Below are 13,398 nucleotides of genomic sequence, written 5' to 3'. Positions count from 1 at the left end.
TTCTAGAATCCAGAAGATTCCATAGCTTCCTTTCTCCCCATGCTTCCATGAAGTCATCCCAGAGGCCTCAGCCCTCATTAATATCCACTCCCTGATTTCTTATAGCACTTGTGAGGAATAAAGGTCATAAAGACATTTCTTACAGCACCTTCATACAATTACCTCATTTGATCTCCACAAACCTTGTGGAGTAGGCTAAAGAATACATTAAATCAATCAGTTAAATACTTATTTTTATATTCCTATTTTTACAGATTAGGAAATTGAGGTCCAAAAAGGGGAGGTGTTTTAGTTTTCTAAAGCTGATAAAATGCAATATACCAGAAATTGGTTGGCTTTTACAATGGGGATTTATTAGTTTACAAGTTCACAGTTCTGAGGCTGTGAAAATGTCCAGATCAAGGCATCAACAGGACACCTTCTCCCAGATCGGCTACTGATGATCCTTAACTCCTCCGTGTATAGGCACATAGCGAGCTCTGCTGGTCTCTCCCTTTTCTCCTAGGTTTTTTCGCTTCCAACTTCTGGCATCAGTGGTCTCCTCTCTGAGCTTCTCTGTGTCCTTGTCTCTCAGCTTCTCTAGTTTTTCTCTCTGAGCTCCTCTGGTTTTTCTTTTTCTGTGTCTTCCTCCATCTTTTAACCTTTTATGAAAGACTCCAGTAAGAGGATTAAAACCTATCTTGAATGAATGGGTCACATCTCAACTTAAGATCTCATTCACCAAAAGATCCTACTAATGATGGGTCCGTATCCATGGGAACAGATTAGCTTTAAGCGTAAGCTTTTCTGGGGTATATACAATTTCAGACTAGCAGAGGAGGTGAATTGACAAGGGCACTGAGCTAGTTTGGAGCAGGGCTGGGACCATAACTCATGGCCTCAAGCTCCTCCCTTCAGCATTGAGAACTGGCTGTTAGAAGAAGGTATACCTACCAGATACAAGCCTCCAAGTAAAGTTCTCTGGTTAGAAAACAGAATATGGTCTCCACTCTCAGAAGGATTACTATTTTATTTGGGAGATGACTCTTAGTCTAATACAGTTTAGTAACCACACAAATAGGTCACTGGTTTTTCAGTAGTATATTACAAATATATTTTGTACTTTCTGCCCCCACTGGGTTTTGCGCATTCCCCTGGACTCAGCAGGTGGTCAGTGTGTGTTGCTGTCAGTGAAGGCTACTTTAGTGGTTGGTTGACAGTGGCAGCTTGGTAGACAGAACTGGGATTTTGGACTCAGGTTAATTTTGGTTCAGGTCCTGCCTCCACACTTTCAGACTGTGGGACTCTAGGAAGGTGCCTGACCTTTCTGTTCCTTGGCACCTCACTTGTAAAAGGAAGATCATAGTACCCACTTCACAGAAAGATAATGCGGACTCAGATAATACAGGTATGACCCTGAAAACAGTGTCTGGTACAGAGTAAACATTGATTAGGACACCTACCTCATCATCATCTTCCTAATAGGGTTTCAAGTTATCAGCAAAGCCTACAAAGGCTTCCGCTATGTATTTAAACGTGTGTTTCTGTTGGATCTCTACTTGCAGGTGTTTCTCTTTTACCTTCAGTCAAGCGAGGAGGATGGTTACATTCAAAACCATCATTCAACCAAGTGCAACTTAGCATTGTAACTTCCCCAGCTGCAGGGATGCATATTAATAAGATTAATTTGGCTCTTTCATGGCAGGTGTCCCCACTCTGTCAACAAGTTCACCAAAAACACCAGTTAAATTCGGGTCAGGTGCCTCTGAACCAGAAATCCCTGCTAGCCCTGGCACCCTGAATCTAAATGCAATAGCTGGGAAAGCTTCATTTTAGTGTTATGTATTTAGTGTTAGTATTTCCAACAGGACCAGTAGCCACTGGGAACCTAGTCACTAACTACTCAGAAGACTGCTGGAACTCTTTTAGTAGTGTATGGTGATGTGTTCAAAGTCATTTCCCAAAAAGCTGGTTTCTTCCCCTCCTTGTGCCAAGTTTGCTCACAACTGCTCCCACAAACCACAATGCTATCCTACAAGATACCTCTGCAGACTGATGATTCCAGCTTAGTAATATCAAATCTGCCTGCTTGTTTTCCTCAGAGCAGTCTCAGAAAAAAGAAATGTTGCCTATGTTGAAATGGGCCCTCTGTTGGAAAAAACGAAGCACAGTTTTGCTGCTGCTCGGTGTACTCAACCTTATGCTCTTCACATGATGGAATAAACAGCAATAAAAGTCCTCCAGGCTCACTATCTAGAATGCGGCTAATTGATGTGTCTCCAATTCATGCATCTCTGTGATTTAGGAGAGGGAAATAAACGGCCTCAACTATCAGAGATGCCCCCTTTCTGAGACTGCCCAGAAATGAGCTTCTTTCCACTTCTTCATCTTCTCTTCTTTCCCCCCAGACCACTACACGTGGTGGAATCCCTACAACATAGAAATTGGCATAGGCAGATGTGTCTATTTCTACTGTGAGGTATACACTTAGCATAAAATATTTAAAAAAATAATTTTAAAGGGCGGGCCACGGTGGCTCAGCAGTCAGAGTTCTTGCCTGCTGTGCCGGAGACCTGGGTTCGATTCCCGGTGCCTGCCCAGGCAAAAAAAAAAAAAAAAAAAAAATTTAAAAGTCCAGGTTGTACTTGGAATGTGTCCAGGTGAGACTACTGAGTTTGAATTTGAAGTGTGTGTTGTTCTACCCTGGCACTTGAACAACCGCTTTTCACATTTCTGAACCTACCAAGAGCTGTTAGTATATGCAGGGCTCAGCACGGAAAATGACACATGCATTATCTCACTTAAACCAGAAAAAGACTCTTACTATTATGTTCACTTTACTATCAAGGAAAGCAAGGATCAGAGAGAGATAAAGTAACTCTAGAACTCACATTCAACCTCTCAGTCATAGTGTCTCCCACTTATAAAATGCTGTGTACCTTGTTCTCTTTTGGGATGAAAGCACCTTGAAGGTAGAGACCAAATCTTAGAATTCTGTGCCAAGTTCTTAGTTCCGTCCTCAAGACCATATTTCTCAACAAGAATTGTACAAAGCATATATCTAATTAGAGCCTCATAAGTTTTCAAGTTGGCATCAAACCCTGTGAGGAAGACAAAGGGAGTGCATAATCTAGTTAGGAGAGATTAATCCATACAGACCATAAACGGAGACATCAATTAAATGTTAAACTAAAACTAAATTAAATGCTTTGGCAACCAGAGAAAGGAGAGACCAGAATCCTGGGGAGAAGGCTTTGTGGAGGTGGTGGGATGTGAGCTGGTTCTTTAAGAACAAGAACCATGTGAAGAGAGGGAGAGGGAGAGGGGACACATGAGAGAAAAGACTGTTTGGTGGTGGTGATGAACAATTTATTATGTGCACTGTAATTTCTTTTCACCATCAAGGTTGAGAATTCTAGAAGCCTGTCTCCTCTCATGATACAAACATTTCTCAGCTCATCAAGCAGATTTTCAGTCAGGGTTTGGGATGGGAATCAAAGGATGGGAGTAGGGTAAAACTCAGATGCAGGAGGGAGTGGCTAGTCTCTTTCCAGTTCTTAATTCTCCTTTGCTCATCCCTTTCTACTTCCAGTTATTTTTTCTGAATTTAGTTTTCGAAAGCTGAACATATGGAAACTTTATGAACTTTGCCACCCCCCTAGTTTTGTGTGGTCTTTGAAGATGATAAGAGCAAATCTTGATTCACTGTATCTCATGTGCTAGGTGACTTGTCAGGCATTTTACTTATATTAACTCACTGAATCTTCACAAGTAAAAGTAGTCCATTAACGACTGTCACCTCCCCCGCCCACACACCTTTATTGATGACAAAAACAGGAGGTTAGCAAGACTAAGTAACTTGGCTCACACTGTTGGTTTGTAGGGGAGATGGGACTGACCCATGGACTGACATCGAAGCCTTAGCACACTGCTTACTGCCTCCTAAGGCATTGAACTTCTCAGAGCCTCGGTTTCCTCATTTGGAAAATATACACAAAAATACCTACATTGGAGAGTAGCAAGGAGCAACATGGTAATCTAAGTAAAAGCATCGAGCCCATCGCACTGGGTAATCTATGGTGGCACCATTTTTAGGTTTTACCATTTGAATACACAGTGAGTATTTACACTGCCTTTGTGACTTTAGACTACTTCAAGGTATTTTTAATCATTCAGGAAGTATAGTTTTCCCACCTCTACGATACCAAAAAAAATTGATACTCAATTCTTTATTTTTTTATCTTCTTTTCCTTTCTCTTTTGCACAGTTTTACAGATCTCACTGAAGGTGAAACTAGGAAAGTGCTTCCCTCAGCAGTGTCTGTAGGTAATGAAAGGAGGAACAAGGCTCTATTGTCCTTGGATGGTGATGGGGAGCCCTGGGTGCCCTTAGGGTAGGCCTTAAGTACTGTTGTACCAAATACTCACAGACTAGGCAGGTGTTTGAGCAGATGGGTGGCCTGGGACAGATGTCGAACGTGGCACACAAGAGGTTAGCAGACATAATTACACCTTCATCAAAATGAATGCTGGACTCTCTCTCTTGCTGCGTCTTAGCTATCAGAGCTAAAATAAATATTTTGATTAGTTTCAGCTTCCAAAAGAGTCTTAGCAAACCAGACTTCTGAGTCTGTCTCTTACCAGGAAAATACTTTCAAATTCCACCAATCAGTAACAAATTCCTCGCAAACAAAAACAAAAAGCAATCATGTTTCTAACCGAACAGGTGTGCTTCTTAGGCACTTCACTATCATTTGCTTTGAGTGACACACTCTTGGGCAAAAGTGGAACCTCCAGACCTTTTGTCATTTAGCATGAACCAGAGAATGTCAACATTAAGCACAGAAGAAATCCTGTAATCCACTACCCCTCCATTAGATATATTTTTAAAAATAGGTCTGTCCCAGAGAATTTAGGCTACCTGTACTGTTTTAAAGCTGTTACGAATCCCAGAAAAACCATATTCTTTTCATCCTAAATCCAATCTGTGGGGGCAACCATGATTTTTAATCCTGATCCAATACTTTAGGGTGGTATCTCTTGATTAGGTTGTTTCCATGGCAATGTGAAACACTCAATTGTAGGTGTGACCTTTTGATTAGGTTGTTTCCATGGAAGTTGACATACCCAAGGATGTGTCCTTTTGATTAGATGGAGATGTGGCTCCACCCATTCAAGGTGGCTCTTGATTAGTTTCTGGAGTCTTTAAAGGAGCTGACGTAGATAGAGATGTTTGGAATGTAGAAGCCGCAGGAGATGCCAGGAGCTGAGAGAGCAGACTGAAGCTCGACAGGAACCAGAGCTCAGAAGATTTCACCATGTGCCTTTCCATGAGATGTTAAGCAAACCAGAACCTAGAGAGAGTGAAGAGAAGCTAAAAGATGAAATCCAGAGTTTGCTAAGTGAGGACCCACAGACACTTAGAGAGGAAGCCACTGGAATCAGAAACTAAAGGGAATGGAACCGGGAACAAGGACCAGCAGATGCCAGCCACATGACTTCTTAAGTGACAGACATTAGTCCTTCTTTGGAGTCAAGGTTTCTTTATCTGGATGCCTTACTTTGGTCATTTTTATGACCATAGAACTATACACTTGTAACTTAAGAAATCCCCTTTATAAAAGCGGATCCATTTCTAGAACATTGCATTGTGGCAGCGTCAGCAAACTAAAACAGTACCTAAACTTATAACTAGTTCATGATTGATTCAAGGTATGGTTTCCTTTTCTTTTTCCTTCTTTCTTTTTTCAAATATTGAATACTCTAATCCATAGGTATAACTCCTTGTGAGGCAGGTACCACTATTCATCTTACAGATGAGAAATCAGGGCTGAGACCTCTCTAAGTGACTTGCCCAGCCAGCATCACAGTTGGCAAGTACTAGAAGTGAAATCTAATGGTCTGAGCAGCTTACTCCTAATTTCTACCTTATATCCTGGGTCACCCAAAATACTTGAGCTATTTTAGAACAACTGAAGACAAAATACAGTACAGTTGTAAAAAGAAGATGCTGTTGCTAAGAAACTCCACAATCTTTTAATGTAACATCCTTACTTCATTTCCATACTGGCCACTGTCTCTTTAGTTTTGGCTTTGAAGACAGAAAAGGGAATTATAGTGCACCACATTTTAGCCTATATGCTTTTGCAGCTCTGTATTCATTCGTTCAAGAGATATTTATTGAAGCCCCTCTTTATGCCGCGTACTGAGCACATCACAATCTAGATTCTTTTTGTAACAGCTTTACTGAGGTATAATTCATATACCGTACAATCTACCCATAACCCAGCTTCTTTCACATCATTTTTTTTTAGCCATAAAGACATTATCTCCTAAACCTTGGGTTGGTTTTGCATCTTTTTAAATGACATTTTGTTGGTGTACAAAACTATCTAATAGCAATAATATAGGTCCAAATTTTCTAAAATATGAGGCTTCAGGAAGAATTTTCCCTAGACTGAGCTTTTCCAGGGCAGAAACCGCGCCATATTTTACTTTGAACATCTACTGCAGTGCTGTCCAAAAGAACTTTCTGTGATGATGGAAAAGACTTTTATCTGTGCTGTCCAATAGGAGCTACTTGCCACATGCGGCTATTGAGCACTTAAAATATAGCTAAGTGCAACTGAGGAAGTGATTTTTTTCTTTTATTTAATTTAAATTAATTTACGTTTAAATAGCCACATATAGAAAGTGACTACTGTATTGGACAGCACAGATTTAGAGCAAGGGATTCTCAGCTCTCACTATGTATACTTGAAAGCTTATAAAAATTTTGGATACCAAAAAATTTGGATACCAAAAAACTAGATACCCAAACTGGAGAGTTTGGTTTACTTAGTCTGGGGTGGGGCCCAGACATCAGTAGTATTCTAATGTGCAGCCAGGGTTGAGAGTTATTGCTCAGAGCTTGGCTGAGTGCTTGGCTCATGGGGGGTGCTCAAGAAATGTTTGTTGAAATATTTGAATATATAAATGACCTCTGACTGGGCTGAACATTCACAAAGAATCAACATATCTATAGATACTGTGTGTATCACATATAATAGTAGTAATGGCAGAGTCACATTTATTAACAATATTAATATGTAGCATCCTTTGATATAACCTATTTTGATATGCTGGCTAAACATTTAGACATTCATTCACTGGTTCAAAAAATATTTATAAAGTATCTATATGCTAGTCACTGTTCTGAGTACTGAGGATACAACAGCAAAGACAAAAAGACACGGTCCCTGCCCTCATTAACATGTGGGAAGAGACAAACAGTAACAGATGAAGTAGATGCTTGCAGATGGTGATGAGTTCTGTAGAGGAAATAACAAGGTGTTGCAATAGATAGTGCCTAAGGGATGGAAAGGGGGACCTATTTTAGATAAGTGATCAAGAGAGACCTCTTTGTAGAGCTGACATTTCAGATAGCTGAGCATGAGCCAGCTAATGAGGAGAAGGCAATGGCATTCCAAGCAAATAAGCTATGTTGGGAAACATAAAGGAAACCAATGGGCCTGAAGCAGATTGAGCAAGGGGGAGAGAAGGACAAGATAAGATGGAAAGGTAACCAGGAACAGCTCATATAGAATGCTGTGGGAATTTGGATTTCACTCTAAGAGCAAGGGCAGTTCCTGAAAGGTTAAAATCATGAAAGACCTCTCTGGGCAAAAGGACTGGGGCTGGGGTGAGTAGAATCAGGGAGAACACTTAGGAGACTAGTGCAGTGTCTGGGTGAGGAATGATAATGGCTTGAAGGAGTTGCCACCAAGACCTTGGCAAGTGATGAATCTGTGGTATATTTGGGAGAGACAACTCAGAGTGATGGTGGATGGATCGGAAAGGAGGGGCAAGGGAAAGGGAAGAAACAAAGATAAATCCTAGTTTTCTTTTTTATGAGTAACTTGGCAGGCCATTTAAGTCAATTAGGAAATGACATTTTATTTTTAATGGCATTTCCACTTTTTCAAAGAACTTTCATCCTACCACCCCTCTTGGCATAAATAATCAAATTGAGCTTTATCTAGGTGAGTTTCAGAAGAGACAAATTTCAGGGATTTCTGAGATAGAGAGGACTTTTATTTCATTGCTTCAGATGGCCTTCTATATATAAATACTCTTCACTGGAGTTCACAATCTGTGATCTTCCCTACAGATTTCAGATTTGCCAATCCCCATGATTGTATAAGCCAATTCCTATAACAAATCTCATAATATTCTTGTAAGTTCTGTTTCCCTGGAGAACTCTAATACATAAAGAGACAGGGAAGATTAGGTATGATTTTCAGCATCACACCCTCAGGATTTGAAGGAAATGCATCAAGTTAATCTATTATATTGCACTTAAAATATTCAAAAGTATTTAGGCATCACTTGGTAATTTAATATGTTTTTAAAACTTTTTATTGACAAATTTTCACACACATGCAGTCCATAGGTGGTGCACAATCAATCACTCATAATATCATCACATAGTTGTGTATTTATCACCATGATCATTTTTAGAACACCTGCATCACTCCAGAAAAAGAAATAAAAAGAAAAAAGAAAAAACTCAGACATCCCATACCCCTTCCTCTCACTGACTACTAGTATTTCAATCTATCTAACTTATTTTACCCCATGTTCCCGCTATTATTTATCTGTATGCATATTTTTTACTCATCTGTTCATAGTCTGGATAAAAGAAGCTTCAGACACAAGGTTCTCACAATATCACAGTCACACTGTAAAAGTTTTATCGTTATACAATCATCTTCAAGAATCAAGGCTACTGGGGGGAAGACGGCTGACTAGAGTAGCTTGAGATTAGCCTTGCTCCACAGAAAAGTTAGAGAAGTGAGAGGAGGGTGACCGAGGCAGCAATTTGGGAGTGTAACTGACCTGGGAGAGCCTTCTGCACCACATGTATCAGCCCTGGTTGCAGAGCCCGAGGAACTGAGAGGCAGAAAGTTGGAGCCTGGCACAGATCTGTGGAGCATGTGGAGCATGCGGGAGTGCACGAATGGGAACACAAGACTAGGAAGTAAGGCAGGCTATGTTCCTTGGGCGCGCTACCCTCACCAGCACAGCCCTGTGACCGGCGACTCATTTCACACCCCACGTACCTGAACCCCATCACCCACTCCCACTCTCCATGCTCCAGGTGCCCCCACCCCACCAGCCCCCAGTGCTCATACCTGCCCCCCACCCCCACCCCAAGTGCAGCCCAACCCACCTCTCCTACATCTCTCCCAAGCACTACCTCCCTCTCCCTGTTCTCTGCAGACTGTTGCCAGCACATAAAGGTTACAGGCACTAACCTCCATACCTAGGCTAACCCTGCCCACCGCCCATAGTGTTGCATAGCCTCACTCCCCCTTCCCTGAGCTCAGGGCATCGTTTACGGCACATGGGCCCCAAATCACATCATTCAGCTCTGGGAACTGCACTTTACAGCAGTCCTAGAACTGTCCATGTGCACAGCCCTCAGCCTCACTTCCCAGCTCTGAGAAAGTGCCAACCTGCACAGCCAGGTCACATCTGCCCCCAATTCATGAAAGTTTAATGCTGACCTGCTGCAACAGTTCTACACATGTGCACAAAGGGCCCCATGCCTTAGACCTGCACACACCAGGGTTATGCCCCCCAGACCAGTGCTCCTGCCCAACTACATCCTCTCTGCTCCCTGCTGTACAAACATCCTGCAAACACAAGGCCTTACACTACTGATAGAAATCAACTCCTAAAGTAAACCAATCAAGATATTTACATGCTATGAAGACAGCAAAAGATCATTAAGCATATTATAATGCTGACAGATATAGCCCTACCTGATGACCAAATTAAAACACCAGAGGAGACACAGATGTTGGAACAACAATCAAAGATGTTCACACAACTCTGCTTAATAAAATAAGTGGGATAGCAAATGACATAAAGGCGATCAAAAACACAGTAGAACAGCACAAAGAGGAATTTGAAAGAATAAACAGTAAAAAAAAGCAGAAATCACAGAGATTAAAGACTCTGTTGACCAAAGAAAAAACATACTAGAGTCACGCAACACCAGATTTGAAGAGACAAAAGAAAGTATAAGTGATATAGAGGACAGGATTGACTTCGAAGACTCAAAACAGCAAATGGCTAAAAAGATGGAAAATATTGAATGGGAACTCAAGGAAATGATAGTCAAAACAAAGCACACAAATACAAGAACCATTGGTATCCCAGAAGGAGAAGAGAGGAGTAAAGAGCTAGGAAGAGTAGTTGAGAATATAATGGGGGAAAACTTCCCAACCCTCAGAAAGAATAAATATACAAGTCAAAGGAGCCCAAAGAACTCCAAACAGAATAAATCCAAGCAGGCCTTCCCCAAGGCACATACTAATCAGTCTGTTAAATGTTGAAGAGAAGCAGAAAATCCTGAATGTGGCAAGAGAAAAACAATCTACTACATACAAGGGAAATCAAATAAGCCTGAGTTCAGACTCCTCAACTAGCACCCTGCAGGTGAGAAGGCAGTGCTATGATATATTCAAGGTCCTGAAAGAGAAGACTTCTGGCCAAGAATTCTGTACCCAACCAAACTGTCCTTCAGAACTGAGGGAGAGATTAAAGTTTTCACAGACAAAGAAGTCCTCAAAGAATTTGTCAACAAGAGACTGGCCCTACAAGAGATACTAAAAGGAGTTCTGCCGGCTGAAACAGAAAGACAGGAGAGGGAAGTCTGGAGGGGGGTCACAGAATTGAAGAGTACCACTACGGGTAATTTAAAGAATACAAAGAGAATGAGGGAAAACAATATATAGATCTGACAAATAAAATAAAAAAGATAAGATGGTGGAATCAAGAAACACCTTTTCAGTAATAACTTTGAATGTTAACAGACTAAACCTACCAATTAAAAGATACAGATTTGCAGAATGGATTAAGAAACATAATCCAGCTATATGCTGCTTACAAGAAACTCATCTTAGAGGCAAGGATACACATAGATTGAAAGTGAAAGGATGGAAAAAGATTTTCCACACAAGTTATAACCAAAAGAAAACAAGAGTTGCTATACTAATATCAGCAAAATAGACTTTAAATGTAAAGACATCATAAGAGACAAAGAACAACACTATATACTAACTAAAGGGCCAAATCATCAAGAAGATATAACAATCATAAATGTTTAAGCTCCCAATCAACGAGCTCCAAAGTACATGAGACAGACACTGGCAAAACTGAAGGGAGTGATCAATGTTTCAACAATAATAGTAGGAGACTTCAATATATCACTCTCCTCTACAGATAGAACAACCAGACAGAAAATCAAAAAGGTAATAGAGAAGTTAAAAATTTTGATAATTGAATTAGACCTAACAGACACATATAGGTCACTACACCCCAAGTACAAGATTATATATTCTTCTCTAGTGCTCATGGAACAGTCTCCAGGATAGATCATATACTGGGGCACAAAACAGGTCTTCATAAATTTAAAAATACTGAAATTATTCAAAACACTTTCTCTAATCACAATGGGATGAATCTGGATCTCAATAACCACCAAAGAATGAGAACATTCACAAATATATGGAGATTAAATAACACATTCTTAAACAACAAGTGGGCCAAAGAAGAAACTGCTAGAGAAATCAGTAGCTATCTGGAGATGAATGAAAATGAGAATACAACTTATGGGATGTGGCAAAGGCTGTGCTGAGAGGGAAATTCATTGCCTTAATTGCTTATATTAAAAAACAAGAAAGGGCAAAAATCGAGGACTTAACAGCAAACCTGGAGGAACTTGAGAAAGAAAGCAAACTAACCCCAAATCAAATAGGAGAAGAAAAATAACAAAGATTAAAGCAGAGATAAATGAATGGGAGACCAAAAGAACAATAGAAAGAGTCAATAAAACTGAAGGGTGGTTCTTTGAGAAAATCAATAAAATTGATGGGCCACTAGCAAGATTGACAAAGGAAAAAAGAGAGAGGATGCAAATAAACAAAATCAGAAATGAGAAGGGGTGCATTACCACAGACCCTGAAGAAATAAAAGAAATCATAAGAGGATACTAAGAACAACTATATGCCAACATACTAGACAACTTAGAGGAAATGGACAAATTCCTGGAGATACATAAACAAGTTACAATTGACTCAGGAAGAAACAGATCTCAACAAACCAATCACAAGTAAAGAGATTCAATCAGTCACCAAAAATCTCCCTACAAAGAAAAGCCCAGGGCCAGATGGTTTCACAGGGGAATTTTATCAAACATTTCAGAAAGAACTAACACCGATCCTGCTCAAACTTTTCCAAAAAATTGAGGAAAAAGTTTATGAAGCTAGTATCATTTAAATATGAAAACCAGGCAGATATGCTATAGGAAAGGTAAACTACAGGCTAATCTCCCTAATGAACATAGATGCAAAAATTCTCAATAAAAAAATTAGCAAACTGAATCCAACAGCACATTAAAAGAATCATACACCATGACCAAGTGGGTTTTTATTTTTGCATGGCCAGGCACCGGGAATTGAATCCAGGTGTCCAGCATGGCAGGCAAGAACTCTGGTACTGAGCCATCATGGCCCACCCACCAAGTGGGGTTTATCCCAGGAATGGCAAGGATGGTTCAACACAAGAAAATCAATTAATGTAATATAGCACATTAACAAATCAAAAGGGAAAAATCACATAATCATCTCGATTGACACTGAAAAAGCATTTAACAAAATTCAGCACCCTGTTCTGATAAAAATACTCCAAAAGATAGGAATTAAAGGTAAGTACATCATTATGATAAAGGGAATATATGAAAAAACAATAGCCCACATCAAACTCAATGAAGATAGACTGAAAGCCTTCCCCCTAAGATCAGGTACAAGACAAGGATGCCCACTGTCACCACCACTATTCAACACTGTGCTCGAAGTTCTAGCTAGAGCAATCAGGCCGGAAAAAGAAATAAAAGGCATCCAAATTGGAAAGGAAGAAGGTAAACTCTCATTATTTGCAAATGATATGATACCATACTTGGAAGATCCTGAGAAATCTACAGCAAAGTTACTTGAGCTAATAAACAAATTCAGCAAGGTGGTGGGATATAAAATTAATGTGTAAAAATCAGTAACATTTTTATACACAAGCAATGAGCTAGCTGAGGAGTCAGTTAAGGAAAAAATTCCATTCAAAATTGCAGCTAAAAAAATCAAATACTTAGGAATGAACTTAACTAGGGACGTAAAGGACTTATACACAGAAAACTACATAACACTGCTAAAAGAAATCAAAGGATATCTGAATAGGTGGAAAGACATTCCCTGCTCATGGATAGGAAGGCTAAATATAGTTAAGATGGCAATTCTCCCCAAACTGATCTACAGATTCAACACAGTACCAATCAAAATTCCAACAAACAACTTTAAAGATTTGGAAAAGCTAATGACCA

The 13,398-nt window shown here is 40.0% G+C and overlaps 1 long non-coding RNA gene across 1 annotated transcript; it reads right to left on the bottom strand.

The window, feature by feature from the left end:
* Positions 1–2,994: 2,994 nt before the first annotated feature.
* Positions 2,995–5,008, bottom strand: LOC143661268 (uncharacterized). Its single transcript, XR_013164483.1, has 3 exons — positions 4,900–5,008; positions 4,407–4,544; positions 2,995–3,080 (listed from the first exon to the last, which is right to left on the bottom strand). It is a non-coding gene; the product is annotated as an uncharacterized LOC143661268 (long non-coding RNA).
* Between the last annotated feature and the right edge of the window lie 8,390 nt (positions 5,009–13,398).

The sequence above is a fragment of the Tamandua tetradactyla genome, chromosome 2, assembly GCF_023851605.1.
Source record: "Tamandua tetradactyla isolate mTamTet1 chromosome 2, mTamTet1.pri, whole genome shotgun sequence".
NCBI lineage: Eukaryota > Metazoa > Chordata > Mammalia > Pilosa > Myrmecophagidae > Tamandua > Tamandua tetradactyla.
This window is presented reverse-complemented; position numbering and strand designations above follow the sequence as displayed.